Source organism: Pleurodeles waltl, chromosome 2_2 (assembly GCF_031143425.1).
Source record: "Pleurodeles waltl isolate 20211129_DDA chromosome 2_2, aPleWal1.hap1.20221129, whole genome shotgun sequence".
Lineage (NCBI taxonomy): Eukaryota > Metazoa > Chordata > Amphibia > Caudata > Salamandridae > Pleurodeles > Pleurodeles waltl.
The window spans coordinates 1,088,761,781-1,088,782,651 of record NC_090439.1 but is presented as its reverse complement, the minus strand read 5'-3'; positions in this window follow the sequence as shown (position 1 = coordinate 1,088,782,651).

The window sequence follows — 20,871 nt, the reverse complement described above, 5'->3', positions numbered from 1 at the left end:
ATCCACTTTTGCAGTTTGGAGTGATTTCAATCAGTCCCTCATGTTAACGTTATGGATAGGGTAACCTTCAGAGGTAGGAAAAACACTCATGACTATTTTTCACTACCTGGGTAGAGAACACCTCTGTGTAGCTCCCCTGCCTTTCACCTACCATTTACTTTACCCCCTCCGGACTTACCCTAGGGTTGCCCTATTGGTAGTGAAAAGTCTTCTCAGAGTTGGCTGAGGATTTAGAAAGGCCATCCTGAGCATATGTGCAATGGTGCTCACACAGGCCTGCAATGGCAGGCTGGACACATGTTTAAAACACCATGGTGCAAGCTCGCACACTCAGGCCTGCAATGGCAGGCTTAGCCCGTGCTTAAAAACAACCTTGGTGCAAGTGCGCACACACTGGCCTGCAATGGCAGGCTGGACACATGTTTACAACACCATGGTGCAAGCACGCACATAAAGGCCTGTAATAGCAGGCTTAGCATACTTTTGAAAACACCCTTTATGCAAATGCGTTCACAGTAGTAAGCAACACTTCCTAACATGTAGGAAGGGTGCATGCACTTTCCCACTGTACTTACAGTGGGAAAGTGCCCAAAGCCCTAAGGCCACTAGGCCACTAAAAGAGAATCAACACAACCTATGGGAAAAAGCAAAATAATTGGGGGCACACTACCTCAAGCGTCAGGTCTAACAGCTTGGCACAGAGCAGTTAGACTTAAGTGGCAATGTGTAAAGTAATTGTGCAACACTTCAAACAGTAAATCTGTGAAAACACCACAAAACAAAGACACCACATCAGATTAGAAAAATAGAGCTTAATTTTATAAGTAGACGAAGACCAAAATGACAAAAACCCAAGAAATAGAAGTCGAAATATGAATGTTTTAAGGTTAAAATGTGGTATAGTGCTTAAAAGCATAAAGTGCCAACTGAAGCTATCTGTTCGCAGTAGACCAGGGTAAATCCCAGCTTTCAGGCCCTGGAAGTCTTTTATGTCCCTGAGACTTAGGAAAACAGGATGCAAGCCAGTAAACCCTTGGAGTCACTCTGGTTTTGGGTTGGAGAGATTCAGGTCCAGTCCTTCTCACTACCAGGCAAGGAGGGCAGCTGGCAGCAGGTCAGCACAGCAGAGCAGAAGTCCAGCAGAGTCCAGCAGAGCGACAATCCTTTCAGTAGCATGGCAGTCCCTCTTCCTGACTAAGTATACACAGGTCCAGAAGTGTACTCAGTTCCTGGTATCAGATGTCCAATACTTATACCCAGTTGTGTCTTTGAAGTGGGGAAGACTTCAAAGAAGGGTCTTTGAATTTCACAGAGGCCCTCACTTCATGCCCTGGGTCCGGACCCACTAAAGGGGGGTATGCAGCGCTTTGTGTGTGGCAGGACATTGCCCTTTCAGGTGTGTCAGCCCCTCCCTCCCATCCTGACAAGGGGAGGCCATCAGGGTGTTGATCAGTCACACCTAAGCTCCCTTTGTGTGTGGCTGTCATAAGGGAATGCACAGGCCCAGCTGTCATATGTTGTACTCTGTTAAGAATATCAACCTTCGATCACGATCGAAGGTTGAGAATGCATAACTCTGTTGTCATGGCATTCCTTGCGCTACAAGAGAAGCAGCAGTTACCGCTGGCTTTGGAGAGGCGATGCCACGACGCGAAGGTTTTGAACTAAAATAAAGACACAGGCCCTCATTACAACATTGGCGGTAAATCCCATGTACCGCTGTGCAGAAGACCACCAACACACCGCTGCGGCGGCGGAATTCCGCTACAGCTATTGCGACCCACAGCTCGGAATCCGCCAAAATCCAGACAACCACACAAGTCCGCCACACCAAAGGTCAGTGATAAACTGGTGATAACAAAACCGACACTGTCACGCCAACAGGAATCCGCCCATACTATCACGACCCATGAATCCACGTGGCGGTCTTTCAACCGTGGTATTCCATTGGCGGTACACACCGCCACACTCAAAATACACACACATGTACAAAACACAACCACATTGGACAAATCGAAATACACACACCTGATACACATACACACACCACTCCCACACACCACCCAATCCAATTTAAAACACACACCCACATCACCCACAAACCCTTACTACCAAAATTGAGAAAGAAGGCCAGAGAGAGACACCACCAGAAACAACACTAGCATCGACAGGTGCACAACACCATCACTCACACACCATCCACGCACCTCAGACAACACACACAAACACATCCCCTCACAAATCACAACCGACACCACCTCACACAAAACCCACACCACATCATGGCACCTCAACGACACCCCAGGTTCTCTGAGGAGGAGCTCAGGGTCATGGTGGAGGAAATCGTCCGGGTAGGGCCACAGCTATTTGGATCACAGGTGCAGCACACCTCCATTGCTAGGAAGATGGAGCTATGGCTCAGAATCGTCAACAGGGTCAACGCAGCATCCAAGAACACGGGAAGACATCAGGAAGAGGTGGAACGACCTACGGGGGAAGGTGCGTTCCGTGGTCCCAGACACCAGATTGCTGTACAGAGGACTGGCGGCAGGCCCCCACCCACTCCTCCACAACTAACAACATGGGAGGAGCAAGTCTTGGCTATACTGCATCCTGAAGGCCTTGCAGGAGTAGCAGGAGGAATGGACTCTGGTAAGTCAACTCTTAACTATTACATCCCCCACCCTACCTGCATGCTATCACATGCGATCACTCCAACACCTCACAAAAGTCCCACTATCACAACCCACCCATCCCAACACCAAGCCCTGCATGCAACACCAAAGCATGGACACCCATCACCAAAGCATGTCCACAACAGATACCCACACAGACCCCAAACCAATTATCACACAAGGTCCTAGACAAGAATACAAGCACTGGAGTACAGGGTCACTCACCCATTGCACACGATGGCACACACAGATGCAATAATCATGCCTTTACACCCCTGCAGGACCCCTACCCAACGTCACAGGACAGGAGGTTCCAGACATGTCCAGTCCCCCCACAGAAGAGGCCCACAGTGATGACAGCAGCTCTGTCCAACTGGATCAAGATGACCAGCCCGGCCCATCTGGGACCTCGGGACAGTCGGTTCCCCTGACACTGGTACATGCCACCACAGAGCCTCCCCCCTCAGGAAACACCAGCACAGCACCCACCCAGCGGGCCCATCCCTCTGTCCCCAGGACACGTAAAGCAGCAGTGTGTCCACCACTACAGGGAACCCAGGCAAACCCACCACCCCAAGAAAATCAGGGACCTGGGGGCAGCGGGCACACGGTTCAGGGGACAGAGGCACAGGAAAACAGGGGAACTGGGAGGACAGCTGTGCGATGGGGGAGGACAGGCCCAGGGAACCCACCCTCCACGGGGCCCTCTCCAACATCATGGGAGCGTGCCATCATTCCCAGGAGTCGATGGCAACGGTACTGGCCAACTTTCAGGAGACCTAGCGGCTGCAGGAGGAACACTATCTGGGAATCAGGGAGGAACTCAAGTTCATCAACACCACCCTGGTCACCATTGTAGGGGTGCTGAAGGACCTTGTCAACACCAGGAGGGACACTGTGGCATAACAAGGGGCCCCTGACATTAGCCTGGATGATGAACAGCCCACCACCTCCGCCGGCGCTAGTGGACAGGAGGCACCGCCACATAACCATGACACCAGCACCCCACCCCCTACAGATGGAGAACCACCCCGCAAACAGTCCCTGAGATCCAGGAACAAGACAGAGAACAATGCCAAGACCCCCACCAGGAAATGAGACCCCCCTGAATGTCATCCTTCTGTCCCACTTTGTCACCCTGTCCATCTTTAAACTGCCCTAGCTCCACTTCCTATGCCCCTTTGGACAATGCACCTGTGAAACAAATAGACTGGACTCTGCCATGGACATTCCTCCACTATCACCCCTGCCCATTTTACAACCCCCTCCACTTATTTGCACAGAAATAAACACCCTTGAATCACAAAACAATCTGGAGTCAGTCTGTGCTTTCACAATTGTGTATTTGCAATAACTATGGAATATAGCAATGTCAATTTTATTGTGAACATACCGATGTAACACAGCTCTAGTCCATGAGGTAATATAGCAGAGGTCACACAGTGGGACCCACATCTGTTAAATGGAAAGGCAAAGTGACAAGTCCGGGTCCATACACTGGGTGAAAGTGACAGACTTATGATAGGTCAAACAATTGTATGAGATGGGTGAGGCAGTGATTTCTTCTTACCTGCGTCTCACTGGAAGTATTGCTGGATAACGTTGCTTCTGTTGTCGATATCCTCTTCTTCTGCCTCCTCTTCTTCACTGTCCACAGGCTCCACAGCTGCCACAAGACCTCCATCTGGACCATCCTCCTGCATAAAAGGCACCTGTTGTTGCAAAGCCAGGTTGTGCAGCATACAGCAGGCCACGATGATCTGGCACACCTTCTTTGGTGAGTAGTAGAGAGAACCACCTTTCATATGGAGGCCGAAGGTCCGCTCCATCACCCTACTAGTTCGCCCATGTGCCTCATTGTAGCGTTCCTCTGCCCTTGTCCTGAGATTTCTCACTGGGGTCAGTAGCCATGACAGGTTGGGGTACCCAGAGTCACCTGCAAATGTCGATGGACAACTGTTAGTCACACACTAACCCGTAGGGACAACCCCAGACCCAGACAACTATTCACAGGGTATAGGGTCCTTGTCCTCATCTATTAGCCACACACAGTGCCTCTGGAGTTGCCCCATCACATAAGGGATGCTGCTATTCCTCAGAATGTAAGCGTCATGCACTGAGCCACGAAACTTGGCATTCACATGGGATATGTACTGGTCGGCCAAACACACCATCTGCACATTCATAGAATGGTAGCTCTTCCGGTTTCTGTACACCTGTTCACTCCTGCGGGGAGTACCAAGGCCCCATGTGTCCCATCAATGGCACCAATGATGTTGGGGATATGTCCCAGAGCATAGAAGTCACCTTTCACTGTAGGCAAATCCTCCACCTGAGGGAAAACGATGTAGCTGCGCATGTGTTTCAGCAGGGCAGACAACACTCTGGACAACACGTTTGAGAACATTGGCTGGGACATCCCTGATGCAACGGCCACTGTAGTTTGGAAAGACCCACTGGCCAGGAAATGGAGTACTGACAGGACCTGCAGTAGAGGGGTATCCCTGTGGGATGGCGGATTGCTAACATCAGGTCTGGCTCCAACTGGGCACACAGTTCATGCATTGTTGCACAATCAAGTCTGTAGGTGACTATTACGTGTCTCTCTTCCATTGTTGACAGGTCCACCAGTGGTGTGTACACCGGAGGATGTCGCCATCTCATCACCTGCCCCAGCAGACGTGCCCTATGGACGAGAACAGTGATCAGAGAGCCAGCCAACACTGAGGTATTACAAAATGTCATTTGCACACATTTGTTATTCCGCAATGTGCCTGTTACTGTGTGTATGCAAGGCCTAGATAGGTGTGACGCAGTTATTATTAATGCCATGTGGCCCCCTGAAATGGTGGCTGCCTGACGTATAAGGTGGGACAAGGGGATATGAGGTAACTGCGCTAGCGTTCTACACCATCGCGGTAGGCGGTCGAAGACCGCAGCACAATCCTGCATTGGTTGGCATTGGACCCTATGGGTCCCAGGAGCCAATGACGATGTACGCTGGCGGGGATGGTACGCACCACCGCGGACGTGACTGCCATTTTCTATCTGTACATTCACTTGATACCTGACCTTCAACAGGAGAGGACCTACACTGCATGTGCTGCTGTGACCTCAGTCTGGAAGCGACGATGGCTCATGTGTCTGGGGAAAGGGCCCCTGCCTTCACTTCGGAGGAGTTGGAGAAGTTAGTGGATGGGGTCCTCCCCCAGTACACGCTACTCTACGGTCCTCCAGACAAACAGGTGAGTACACTGTGAGCATGCTGCATGGGCAATACCTGTTTGGAGTGGTGTGGATGGAAGATACATGAGGGGGGGACTGAGCCCTGCATGAACGGACGGTGAGTGTATGTGCGTCAGGGCAAGGGTAGGAACGTGGGCCAATGACTGTGACGGTCCAGTCGGTTAAAGTTTTTCCTTTTCTGTACTATTCCTGTAGGGCAGCACCCACCAGAAGAAGGATATTTGGCATGCCATCGCCAAGGACGTCCGGACCCTGGGGGTCCACCACAGACGGAGCACCGACTGCCAGAAAAGATGTGGAGACATTCGCAGCTGGAGCAAGAAGACGGCGGTGGCCCAGCTGGGGATGCCCTCCCAACGTGGGAGGGGTGCCCGTCGCACCATGACCCCCCTGATGTTCCGGATCCTGGCAGTGGCGTATCCAGAGTTGGATGGGCGCTCGAGGGCATCACAGCAGCCACAAGGGGGTGAGTACAGTCACATCCATCTGACTCTGCGCGCATTACGAGGTGTCTGGGTGGGGGAGGTGGGCAGTGGGTTACTCTAGGCAGGGCATGCTTTGTATGCAAGGTCCCTTTGTGAGGCAGGCTATGTGGCACCCCAACCCCACCAGTGGTAAGAGCCATCTACACCTAGTCAGGCACCTGTGACTTCCATGTGTACAGCTTGTGTCCCGTGGCCGCTCACCCAGGAGGGTGGGCATCTCCTTCGCCCCAGGCACCTCAGGCCCTGCCCCAGTCATCCCTGCATCCCTCAGTGAGGAGGCTATTGACTTCCTGAGATCCCTCACTGTTGGGCAATCTACCATTGTGAATGCCATCCAGGGTGTTGAGAGGCATTTGCAACAAACAAATGCATACCTGGAGGGCATTCATTCTGGCCAGGCAGCCCAACAGAGAGCATTTCAGGCTCTGGCCTCAGCACTGATGGCAGCCATTGTCCCTGTGTCCAGCCTCCCCCCTCCAACGTCCTCCACCCCGACCCAATCTCCTGTACCTCAGCCTATCCCAAGCACACTATCAGACCAGCATGCACACACCTCAACACACAAGGGTGGCTCAGGCAAACATAAGCACCACACATCCCACAGGCACTCACACAAGCATCATACCCATGCAAACATACCGACGTCTACTGCCTCCACTGTGTCCCCCTCCTCCACGCCCTCCTCCTCCCTCCCTCCCTGTCTCGTCTCTACTCACATTTGCATGCACTACATCTTCAGCCACTACCTCCATCACCAGCACGCCCATCACCACACACCGCTCACATGCACTCACCACCCCCACTACCATTCACACATCCCCTGTGTCCTCTCCCAGTGTGTCTGTGAGCCCTCCTCCCAGAGTACACAAATGCAGGCACACACCCACCCAACAGCCAGCCACCTCACAACAGCTTCCAGCCCATGCACCTTCACCCAAATTCAGCAAACGTACACCTCCTACAACCACAACCTCTTCCTCCACTCCCAAACCCACTCCATCTACCCATCCCAGTGTGTCTAAAAAACTTTTCCTGGCTAATATTGACCTCTTCCCTACACCTCCCCCACCCGTCCGTCCCCTAGGGCCAGGCTTTCCAGGTCCCAACCCAGCACCTCAGCCACCACATCACCAGGCACAGTGGTGCCAGCAACTGCAGGCTATTGGAGTGCGCCAACCATTAGGGCTGCCAGTGTGCCATGGAGCGAGGGCAAGGACATTCCGCCACCTGCAAAAGTTAAAAAGCTGCCCAGATCCCCGAGGGAGAAGCAGAAAGCACCTGCCACCAAGGGCTCAGGGAAACGAAAGGGGATAGTGGCAAGACAGCTGCGCCACCTTCCAAGGTGGGGAAGGGCCAGAAAATAAAGGGCAGGTCAGGAGAGGGCATGGTGGCACTGACAATGGGACCAGTGTCACACCTTCTGTCCATGTCGACGCCAACCTGTACGGCAGAGAAGACCACCACCTGCACCGCCACCAGCACCGCTGTCATTGAGGCTGCCACCGGCACCGCAGTCACTGAGCCCACCACCAGCCCCACCGTCACAGAGGCCGCCACCAGCACCGCCGCTACAGAGCCCGCCACCAGTACCGCAGTCACTGGGCCCGCCACCAGCACTGCTGCCACAGAGCCTGCCACCAGCACTGCTGCCACAAAGCCTGCCACCAGCACTGATGCCACAGAGCCCGCCGCAAGCACCGCCACCACAGAGCCCGTCACCAGCACCACCTGCACAGAGCCCACCGCCAGCACCGATGCCACAGAGCCCGCTGCAAGCACCGCTGCCACTGAGGCTGCCGCCAGCACCGCTGCCACAGAGGCCACCGCCAGCACCGTTGCCACGGAGGCCGCTGCCAGCACCGGCGCGACTGACCCCACCGCAAGCACCGCCAGCGGCCCTGTCACATCCTGAGCTAGTGGCACCACCGCAGACATGGCTGCCATCCTCAGTGGTCAGTCGTCCGAGGCTGGTGGTCAGTTCCAGGAGCCTGGGCAGCTTCCATGATGCACCACTTTCAGTGGAGAAAGGCATCCACTACCTCAGTCCTTGGCAGGATGAAGCACTCTGGGCACAAAGCCCCCTCCAGAACCAGTGGAGTATCACATCCACTACCTCAGTCCTTGACAGGAAGAAGCACTCTGGGCACAAAGCCCCTCCAGAAGCAGTGGAGTATCACATCCACTACCTCAGTCCTTGGCAGGATGAAGCACTCTGGGCACAAAGCCCCCTCCAGAACCAGTGGAGAAAGGCATCCACTACCTCAGTCCTTGGCAGGAGGAAGCTCTCTGGGCACAAAGCCTCCTCCAGAACTAGTGGAGTTTCACATCCACTACCTCAGTCCTTGGAAGGATGAAGCACTCTGAGCACAAAACCCCCTCCAGAACCAGTGGAGAAAGGCATCCCCTACCTCAGTCCTTGGCAGGATGAAGCACTCTGGGCAAAAAAGCCCCCTCCAGAACCAGTGGAGAAAGGCATCCACTACCTCAGTCCTTGGCAGGATGAAGCACTCTGGGCACAAAGCCCCCTCCAGAACCAGTGGAGACTGTTATCCACTTGAGAGACTGCGGCTTTGCACTCCCCAGGATACAGCAGTGGGCAACCCACCCACTGGAGAGATTTGAGAGACTGTGGCTTTGCACTCCCCAGGATAAAGCAGTGGGCAAACCACCCACTGGAGAGACTTGAGAGACTGTGGCTTTGCACTCCCCAGGATAAAGCAGTGGGCAACCCACCCACTGGAGAGACTTGAGAGACTAACTTTGCACTCCCCAGGATACAGCAGTGGGCAAACCACCCACTGGAGAGACTTGAGAGACTGTGGCTTTGCACTCCCCAGGATAAATCAGTGGACAACCCACCCACTGGAGAGACTTGAGAGACTGTGGCTTTGCACTCCCCAGGATACAGCAGTGGGCAACCCACCCACTGGAGCCCCCTCGTGAAGCAGTGGCGTCGTGCATTAATCAGGCTGAGGTGCCCACCCACCCCCTCCCCCTGAGGTGCCTGTTTCATTTCGATCTGATGCCCCTGCAGTGTTCTGTCCGTTTGATGTCTGTTCTCATGTGTGGGCCTCGCTCATGCATTTTGGGCCCAGTGGTCCACGGACAATAATTGGTGCACTATCCAGACTTGTGTGGTTGGTGTACCTAATTGTATATACTGTATTTCGAGTTTTGGCTACTGGATTTTTCATGATTACAATCGTTCAACTCATTTTCTTTTGTCCTTGCGTTCTTCCAGGGGGGTGGGGGGTGTATATGTAATGTTGCGCCATGTATTTGTGTGTATGTTGTTGTGGGTGAGGGTGGGGGTGGGGGTGTTGCGTGTGTGTGTCACTCTCTTTTCCCTCCCCCTCCCCTATGTTGTAGGTGCAGTGCTCACCGTGGTCGTCGCCGCCGTCTTTGGTGCTCCTGATAGAGGAGCAGGAAGACCATCGCAGGGAGTATCTGGAGTTCTGGCTCCATGGCGTCCTGGTTCCTCGTGGGGTGTGGAGAGGTGAGTGTTTTCCCTTCGAAGTCCTGTTTCTGTCATGTTTTTGTTCACGTCGGTTCCGCCCCGGAAAAGGTGGCGGATTGCCGGGTTGTGATAGGGTGGGCGGTACATTGTCTTCCGTCTGTCTGTTGGCGGTGACCTCCGCAGTGTTTGTTTATACCGCCGTGTCAGTTGGAGTGTTAAAGTGGCTGTCTATGATGGCGGTTTCCGCCATGGTCGTTTTTACCGCCGGCCGGTTGGCGGTCTTACCGCCGCTTTAACACCGACCGCCAGGGTTGTAATGAGGGCCACAATCTTTATACTGGACTCGAGGGAGTTTTATCATTACAACAGTACCCCACCCCAAACATATATTAGAGACAGGCAGCAGGCACCGATTGCTAAAGTAAGAAAAAGCCAGCATTTTAAAAGTGTTATTTTCAGAACTGTAAATTCAAAATCCGAATTCACCATAAGTTGTGATTTTAAATTGTGAGTTCAGAGACAGCAAACTTGACAACCGTATCTCTTCCAGATTGTAGATTACACTTATAAAATGTAATAAGGTAATCCCTATGTTATCCTATGGTAGAGATAGGCCTTGCAGTAGAGAAAAAGGAATTTGGGAGTTTTTTCTCTACCAGGGCATGTAAAACTTAGAAGTACATGCTGTACCCATAGGACTTTTGAACACGACTACAGCCTGAACCAGTGGATGGAATAACATCAAATGTGGCAAAAAGTTCGCTTTCAGTATTCAAATTGTGCTATCGCGTATTTGGTGTGAACCAATTCAGTAGTTTTTGAGAAATTAAAAGGAAAAAAATATATATATCTGAGGTCGCGAAATAATCGTGGCGGTTTAGCAGCGATCGCTGCAAATTTGCAAATCCATGCTACAACAGGAATGCTGTGATTGGCTGGCCGCAACCTGATTAGAAAATTGCAGCTTCCATTTTATGTAACAGGATACCGTCACCGGGGCGGAAAATAAAAATGGTAAGTGGCAGAAGGGGTCATGGTGGAGGGACCCTGACCCCAGGGGTATCATGCATGCATCTTTGTAGGTCAAATTATGACTTTACAATGGTTTTTTTTTTAACGGCTAGCTTAGCACGGCCCCTCTGTGTAACGTTGTGATGAATACGCGAATATCAGCATCAATAAATAATAGAGCTAGTTATACACTCATTCATTCAGTCATAGTAGCACTGAGAAAATCATGCACCCAGTCACAGACCCACTCAGGCACTAATGCACCCACTGGCAGACCCAGTCAGACCCTGATGCACACACTCTCAGATCTACTCACACCGTAGCGCACCCATTCACAGATCCACTCCCACCCTGATCCACCCATTCGTAGACCCAGTCACTCCCTTATGCATGCATTCACAGACCCAGTAACACCCTCAAGCACCTATTCATGGACCCTCTCGTACCCTGATGCACCCACTCGCAGATGCAGTCACACCCTCATGGATGCATTCACAGACCCAATCACACTGTAATGCACCATTCATAGGTGAACTCACACCCTGATGCACCCATTTGTAGACCTAGTGACACCCTCACACACCCATTCAGATATCCAGTCACACCCTGATGCACTCATTTGCAGATCCACTTACAGACTGATTCATGCATTGACAGACCCAGTCACGCCCTCATGCATCAATCCTTTCACACCCTAATGCACCCAATCGCAGACCCAGTCATACCTTTATGCACCCATTCACATATGCATTCATACCCTTACACACCCATTCACAGATCCTCTCAGACCCTGATGCACCCATTCACAGACCAAGTCACACCGTCATACATCTATTCACAGATCCTCTGACACCCTGACACACCCAATTGCAGACCTAGTCACACCCTGACGCACCTGTTCATACATCCAATCACACCCTGATGCACCCATTTGCAGACCGAGTGATACCCTTATGCCCCCATTCACAGACCCAGTCACACCCAATGCACCCATTCATAGATCCTCTCACACCCTGACACATGTATTTGAAGACCCACTCACACCGTGATGCACCCATTCACAGACCCAGTCATACACTTACACACCTATTCACAGACTCAGTCACACTCTCATGCATCCACTTACACCCTGGCATACCCATTAGGAGACCCTCATCCTCATGTACCCATTCACAGAACCAGTCACACCCTGATGCACCCATTCAAAGATCTTCTTACACCATGACGCACCCATTCACAGACCCAGTTACACTTTCATGCACCCAATCACAGACCCAGTCACACATTAATGAACCCATTCCTATTTCCTCTCACACAATTATGTACCCATTTGCAGACCCAGTCATACCCTCATGCCATCATTCAGAGACCCAGTCACACCCTCATGCACCCATTTATACACCCATTGACACCCTGACACACCCATTCACAGACTCAGTCACAGCCTCAGGCATCCATTCACAGACCCAATCACATCCTCATGGATCCATTCATAGATACTCTCACACCCTGACGCATCCAATCGCAGACCCAGTAACACCCTTACGCACCCATTCATACATCCACTCACATCTTGATGCATCCATTCGCAGACTCAGTCACACCCTTATGCACCCATTCAAGACCCAATCACACTATTATGCACCCATTCACAGATCCACTCACACCCTAACGCATCGATTTGATGATCACACATGTTCTGATACACTCATTCACATTCACAGTCTCACACATCCATTCACAGATCCACGGACACCCTTATGCTCCCATTTGCAGACCCACTCAGAGTTTACACACCCATTCAGACACCAGTCACACCCTCATGCACCCATTGGCAGATTCACTCACACCTTCACGCTTTCATTCATAGATCCACTCTCACGCACCCATTCACAGACCCAGTCATACCTTCACGCAAAGATTCGGATGGTGATGTTGCCTGTCAGAGATGCATTCAGACCGTCACACATTCAGTTTCTGGCTCACTGAAAAACGTATATACCCATTTCCAGACGTATTGGGACATACTGTAACACAGACTGTGAACAACGTTATGAGATAGTTATATAAGACTGAAAGACATTGAAATTTGGATATACGAAGTAACAGAAAAACTCATATATGTTTGTGGACTTCTTTTGAAAGGAATCTTTGGTGTCTGATATTTAAATATTCGTGACATATTCACAAATATTGCGACATTGTCACAAATATTTAAAACAAAATAGAAAAATCTGAACAATGAGTAAGTATTTTGGGCAATAGGGTGCTCCTGACAAGAGCCTTTGTATTCATTGTTAGTATCTGATAGTTACATATAAGACCAGATGCAGAGTTTCAGGTTTGAAAGAAAAACTCTGTTGCCTTCATCTGTGAAGTGGACACTGTCACTTCTATATATCCCATGCATATCAAAGTGCAGATTGTTATTGTATATAGAGCCCATGTTATGGTCTCTGAGGAATGCAAAAACAGTTTTATCAATGTGTTTCTTGTCTTTGTCAATCTGTGGGCAGAACTGAGTAGAATACTTCCATTTCTGCCTTTGGCATATGTTGGAGTACACCAAGACAGTGTGAGGGAAGAGTGTAATCAATTGTGCAATGGTATCCTTCATTAGGATTACTAGTCCTATCCTAGACAGTGAGCTCAGGTCATTACCACCACAGTGCACAATCATGAGGTCAGGGGGTTGGGAATCTCTAATACTTTCAACCAAAGGGGGCAATTGGTGCAACTTTAACCCTCTCTGACCAATCCAAATAATGTCTACATTAGGCAAACCTAATTGCCTGTCAAGACCACTCTTTCTAGCAGCCTCTCTAGTCCAAAACACATAGCTGTGCCCAACAGTCCACATTCTAACCATTTTGAAATGAGGAATAGTAGCAGTCAGGAGAAGGTTGAATCTGAATGAGGTAGTGGTGGGAAAGGGATGCAGATACAATGGGGGTGTTCCTAGCTTAATAAACATACATTTGATTGGGTACTTTGAGTGGGCAGGTGAGGGAAATTAGGTGGTTTCTTTAAAGGAAAAGTAACTCGTTCTTTGATTGGCTGTAGTAAAAATAAAATTTGCAATGCGTACTTAAATATGGTTTAATTTGTACAGTAAACCACACCTTGCTGCAGCTCATTTTGTAACAAGTGTGCCCCTTCTAGAATGTGCAGTGAACTTTTGACCTACTGGTTCTAGGGAGTTCCTATAGACACTGTGCTTAGAGTGTAATGGGGGAAAGGTCTTAAAGAGAGAGTTCTCTCTTAGTAAAAATTAAAAGGGTTTGTACTCATTATTGTGTGATAACAGTTTACATTCATTCAGAGGTATTGCTAATGATGTATATGCTGTTGAAGTAATAAACTACCATGCTAAATATGTTTTGGAGACCACTTTTTTTATTTTTGTTGCAAAGCTGTTGCGATGATCACAATTCCCCCCCGATTGAAGATAAAGGCCCTGATTATGACCTTGGCGGACGGCGCACGCCGTCCGCCAAGGTACCGCCGCCAAATGACCGCACCGCGGTCAGAAGACCGCGGCAGCCATTCAGACATTTCCTCTGGGCCGGCGGGCGCTCTCCAAAAGAGCGCCCGCCGGCCCAGAGGAAATGCCCCTGCAACGAGGACGCCGGCTCAGAATTGAGCCGGCGTAGTTGCAGGGGTGCGACGGGTGCAGTTGCACCCGTCGCGTATTTCAGTGTCTGCAAAGCAGACACTGAAATACTTTGCAGGGCCCTCTTACGGGGGCCCCTGCAGTGCCCATGCCATTGGCATGGGCACTGCAGGGGCCCCCAGGGGCCCCGCGGCACCCCCTACCGCCATCCTGTTCATGGCGGGTTTCCCGCCATGAACAGGATGGCGGTAGGGGGTGTCAGAATCCCCATGGCGGCGGAGCGCGCTCCGCCGCCATGGAGGATTCCCCCGAGCAGCGGAAAGTCGGCGGGAGACCGCCGACTTTCCGCTTCTGACCGCGGCTGAACCGCCGCGGTCAGAATGCTCGTGGGAGCACCGCCAGCCTGTTGGCGGTGCTCCCGTGGTCGGTGGCCCTTGCGGCCACCGGCCGCCAGGGTCAGAATGACCCCCAAAGAGTCTACCATACTAGGTTTCTTCAGAAAAGTGCATGAAAGGGTTAACACATACTAACCATTCAATATTGGGCTTACAAAAGTAAATAATGAAAGGCATGTTTTATTTGCTTTCATCTCCAGTATCACACAGTGTAATGGTGAAAAGTTTGCCATTTATGGTTGCTAGGTGTAAGAGAGCTCCCCCATTCTTATGCTTAGTTTTGACAATTGCTGATGTAGGAGGCTGACCCTCTATGTAGTGAGCAAACTGTGCAGGGGGTCCAGGCAACCACACATTGGTTTACAGAGGTAAAACTAGACCACCTAATGCCCTCATTTTTATGGTAGCTTGGTTGAGCAGTTAGGCTAATCTTGGAGAAGTGCAAAGCATTTGTGGTACACACAGTATCAAGAAATGAGACTACACACTCAACAGAATAATTCGAGACCAATTTATATAAATGCTTCAGATTTTTCTCTAAATTTTAAGATCAAGATCATCAAGATCGGGTAAGTACTTTTTAAGGTATGACGTTTTGAAGTTTTATTAAAAAATAGTCTTTCTCTGTGTTATCATGCACCATAGAAATCATTGGAAAAATACTTTGAAAATTAATAGTAAATCAGGCAGTGCGTTTACTAATGTCTCCTTCTGCAGGGTCATTGAGGTCATCAATGGGTACCCTGGACTAGCTGTAGAAGTTCTGGTGACTTCCGGTTCCGCCAGGAGCAGCTGCAGAAAGTCAATGGAGCTGATGTAAGACCACTGCAGGGGACCACTTGGAAAATCACTGCACTGGTGGACTTCAAGCTAAGTCCGGTAGGTCCTCTTGAAGTGTCGAGGTCACAAGGGTTGGGGGACCCTTAGGGCACAGCTGGTTCTTCAGTGCAGGGCATTGGGCAGCCGGGTGCAGAGCGAATCGGTGAGCCAGGAGCTCTGTGCAAAGGTACCCTTGGAAGCAGGAGGTAGGTATCTTGGAGGGTCACTTGCAGGACACTCTGGTGCGAGGTTCAGGTGGTTCCTGAAGTCCCTTGACTGGGACTTCCTCCTGGTCCTTTTTCGGTCCAGTGTGGACTGTTCGTCCATGTGAGGTGACGAGTGAAGTGATCAGTAACTGGGGCTAATGCAGTCTGGCCACCGGAGGGTGCAGTGCCACCAATCTTCGCACACTGGCAGGGTTTGTCCTTCTAGTCCAACGGGTGAAGAGCGGTGTGTCTGCGGCATATGGTTCCTTGGTCAGCAGTGAGTAAGTGAAGTGGCCTTCATAGGTCTTTGGTGCCTTGGAGTTGCAGAATGACACCTTCACTCTGGAGGGAGATCTTTGGTGATTTGTGAAGAGTGGAGGTTTGTAGAGTCTGTACAATGTCCAAGCAACCCTTCAGCTGAGATTGTTGAGTTCTTGGTGCAGCAGGCAGGGTTTGGTGCTTTTCTTGGTGCAGCAGGACTTCAATTTTTGAGCCTTGGATCTTCTTTGTTGCTGATCTTCTTTTGTCAGTGGAATCTGATTTCTTAGTCTAGGGTTGGCAGCTAAATACTGTATTTAGAGGGCGTTTTAGGGGGTACCATGTAGTGACTAATAGGTTACTTACCTTAGGGTGGCTACACCCACTAAGTGACCGCTTCCTGTAGGCAGAGGTCACTTCCCTCCACCCGACTGGCTATTTTCCTTCACACAAGATGGAGGAAAATTAAATGGAGAGGTCACCTCACATGCAATACCTACGGGATTGTGCAAGATGGGGGTGACCACTCCTCCTACCCTTTGTCTATTTTCCTGCTGTTGCTCCCACCAAAAGTGGGGGTTTGCAACAGAGGCGGCCACCTGCTGCTAGCAGCTGGCCTGGGGGTCGAGTTACAATGATGGAATGGCATTTGAAGCTTGCCAGCAGGGCAGTGCACATTCCTGAGGGAGGGGTCGTTGTTAGCACCTCCACCCAGAAAGGGCTTTGTTCTGAATCCCAGAGGGCATGATCTCTAACCCCAGGTATTCAGAATCTTGTCTGGTGGTGGCAGGCTGGTTGTGACCAGCCAGCAACCATGCCAGGGTAGTTAGCTTTTTCAGGGACCACCTCTAAGGTGACCCCTGGGTACATTTTGCAATAAAGCCAGTACTGGTACCAGTCTGGATTTATCATTCTGAGTTGTTTGATAACCCAGGGTTCAGAGTAACCATCATGTAGCTGTGAAACTCATACTGACCAGAGTCTAGCACGTGTATTAAAATGGGTGCTGTGTTCACTTACTATGTCCCAGGTTTGGCAAGGACACAGTAGGGGCATATGACTCATGCATTTATGCCCTAACATACATTATAGTGCATACTGCCTTAAGACTGGAAGACCTATCAGAGGGGTGACTTATCTATAGGGCATGCAGTGTGTAGTGGGCAGGGCACACAGGCTTTGTGCCATGTCGAGTTTGTCTTTTAGTATTGCCCCAGAACACACAGCAGGGGCCCTGGCACTAACAACTTTCAAGCTACAACACATACCAGGCAACATGTGGGGGCTAACTATGACAAAATATGCCTTTTCTCGCAGCTGAGAGAATTGAATCTACCTGATAACACCTGAAAAAAAATCACCAACAATTTTAATGTTTAGGTATGTGAATAACATTTAATTTTGAGGAATACAATATGTAAAGTACATATTTGTATGTGAGAGTGTTAAAATATAGTATAGAATTGACAGTAGCTTAGATGATCTATGATTGGTAGTGTGAGTAGTTGTATTTATTTATTACTAACACAAACTTTGTCTGAGGCGTAGCGTACTTGTTTGATAACTAAGGGGCATGTTTATGAAAAGTGTCTCTGCACCTAGTGCAGCGCCACTTTTCTGGCGCCCCTTAGTGCCTCCCTAATGCCACCATGTGTGTGCCGAATTTACAATGCGGAGCACCATGGCGGTAGTTAGGGGGACGAGCGTCAATATTTTTGATGCTAGTCCATCGCTTTGCAGGACTAGAGCTAAAGATTTTGACGCTAATCCTACAAAGCACCCAGGGGCCCATTGAATATAATGGGAGCCTCTTTTAATGCCTGCATATAGCAGGCGTTAAAAATGGCAATGCAAATGGCGCAAAGGAATCTCATAGATTCCTTTGCATCATTTTTACGGTCCCCTTAGCGCCGGACCGCCCCCCTTGCATACATTATGCCTGGCGCAGGCATAATGGGGCCCATGGGGTTCTGAAGTGGCGCAACGCATGCATTGCGCCACTTTGTAAATAGGGGGCAGGGTTATTGCCACCCTAACGCCACATTAGTGTGAAAAAATGATGATACTAATGTGGTGCAAGGTGGCGCTAGGGCCTTCATAAATATGGCCCCAAGTTTACAATATGTTGCCACAGAAATGCATATTTTAAATGTTGTATTTTACTGTATGCTCTTATTGCTACAAAAAAGGTATATGCATCCTGAGTCTTAAACATTTAATTCACACTGTATTACAAGGCATGAAACTTTATATGTATGCACATGATGTGATGCTTGCAAACAATGTATGTGTAAGAATTCTGCGAATTGTAGTCCTATTTATTCTATTTTATAACAGAATTACAACACTGAGAATCCAAACAGAAACAAATACTACAGGTGTATGTGAATCATTAATCTGTAACAGACTACTATGTATTAGATACAATTTAGGGTAGGTGTTTGTAAAATATAGGGTAGGGGTGTTTGTGCTTAGACGGAAACGTATGTTGTTTAAACTAATAGTGAGTTACATATGTACTACTAGACTGCAAACATAGTTAAACATGTCGTTTTTGAAGAGGGGTCAGGTTTTATTGTGCCAACTCTATGTGAGAACAGTGTCAGATTCTTATGGCATGAACAGGCTATTAGTAAAGTACATATCCTATGTCATAGAAGATATTACTCATCTTAGAGATATGATGTATGTATATCATAAAGTATAGAGAAATGTGTTTAAGTGACAAAAAAACAGTTTTCAGTTTTAGAAACTTACTCATGCAATTGCAGACCCCTAGGCCAAGCACTATATACAGTATACCAATCACCGGAGGACAGATATTAATATTTCTACAGCATACATCCTGTGTGTCAGTCACTGACAGGACAAGAGAGACACTTTTATAGTCACTGACATACTCAGAAAGCATCTAATGCAATTGTAAACTTACTATATTCCCCTGTATTCACTAACACAGGCAGAGAACGGTTAAGTGCAAATAGGTCACCTTCTTAATATATTGTAGGCATCTCATGAAGCTTGGTGCATTGTGCTTCAGTGATTAAGAAACATACTTTTTAGTTTTACAAGGTTAGTTGAGCAGTTTCAAATCCCTGAGCAAGCACTACATATAGTATGCCACTCACCAAGGAACTGACATTTATGTTTGCTAAGCATGGGTTCTGTGTCTCAGCCAGTGGCAGAGAAACACAGACACTTCTGCATTCACTGACATACTCAGAAATATGCATCAATATCAAAGACAGTTGCAGACACACCCATATAAGCCTGTATTCTCTAAAGGAGGTACTGAGATATATATGTTCAGCCAGATACATAGAGGTTTACAGAGGCATACAGGTACTAAAACAGGTAGTCACATACCGACAGATGTACTAAAACATCTGATGGTGCTACCAGAGGTAGACACCTGAATTCACTCAGAAATATAGCCAAGTACTCACACAATGTACTCATGTATGCAGAGAAATACTGTTTTAATCATGAATGAGGCCTAGTAGTGCAGAGTTTGTGTCTTTCACTGTTGACTGAAATTAGCATGTACAACCCCTTTCTGATCTCTCAAAGTCATGTTTAAATGCACATATTTGTCACCTCTGTGATATGTTGTAAGTATGCCATGAAGCGTGGCACATTGTGCTTCAGTGATTAAGAAACATAGGGGCCCTTGCACCACTTGAACATCATTTGTTTTACGCTAATGTGGCCCAATGAGGCCAGATTTTCAGTGCCAAATTTACAAAGTGGTGCAATACATTCATTGCTCCATTTTGTAACTCTCTGAGCTACATTATGCCTGCACCAGGCATAATGTATGCAAAGGGGGTGTTCCCCCCTTAGGGGTGCCAAAACAATGGCACAAAGAAATCCAAGAGATTTTTTTGCATGATTTTTTTCGTCACTTTTAACGCCTGCTCAAAGCAGGCGTTAAAAGAAGGCACACCATTATTTATAATAGGCCTCAATGGGCTTTGCAAGATTAGCGGCAACATTTTTGATGCTAATCCTGCAAAGCTCTGAACTAGCGTAAAAAAACTTTTATGCTAGTTCCCCGAACTACTGCCATGGTGCACTATATCTTAGACACGGCATACACATGGTGGCATTAGAGGGAGGTAAGGAGTACAAGAAAAGTGGTGCTCAATGTTTCTTAAATCAGGCCCATAGTTTTCAGTTTTACAAGCTTGTTTGAGCGTTTCCAGAACCCTAAGCCAAGCACTACATAGAGAATGCAACTCACTAAGGAACTTACATTCATGTTTCTAAAGCAAGGATGCTGTGTCTCAGCCAGTGATAGAGAGACACAGACACTTCTGCATTCACTGACATACTCAGAAAGCACTTACAAATGTAAAACACTTTTCTGAAGTCTCAAACTCTCATTAAAGTGCAAAGATGTCTCCTCTGTGTTATGTTGTAGGTATGCTATGAAGTATGTTGCATTGAGGGTCTCTGTGTTATGTTACTGCATTACTCTGGTTGCTCTCTGAAAGTTATTTTTCAGTAGAAACAGACAGAAATGTAAACTTCAAATTTAACAGAATAATAGTATTGTAGATATATAATTATAATACATTTTTTAATTTATTTTCAGATACCAATTTCTTCTTAAGTGCACACAGTTACCATGCCATTAAAAAGTCAAAGAAGAAAGAAACAGGGACAATAATACTACATCTTTACAACTGAGAAACAAAATGGGC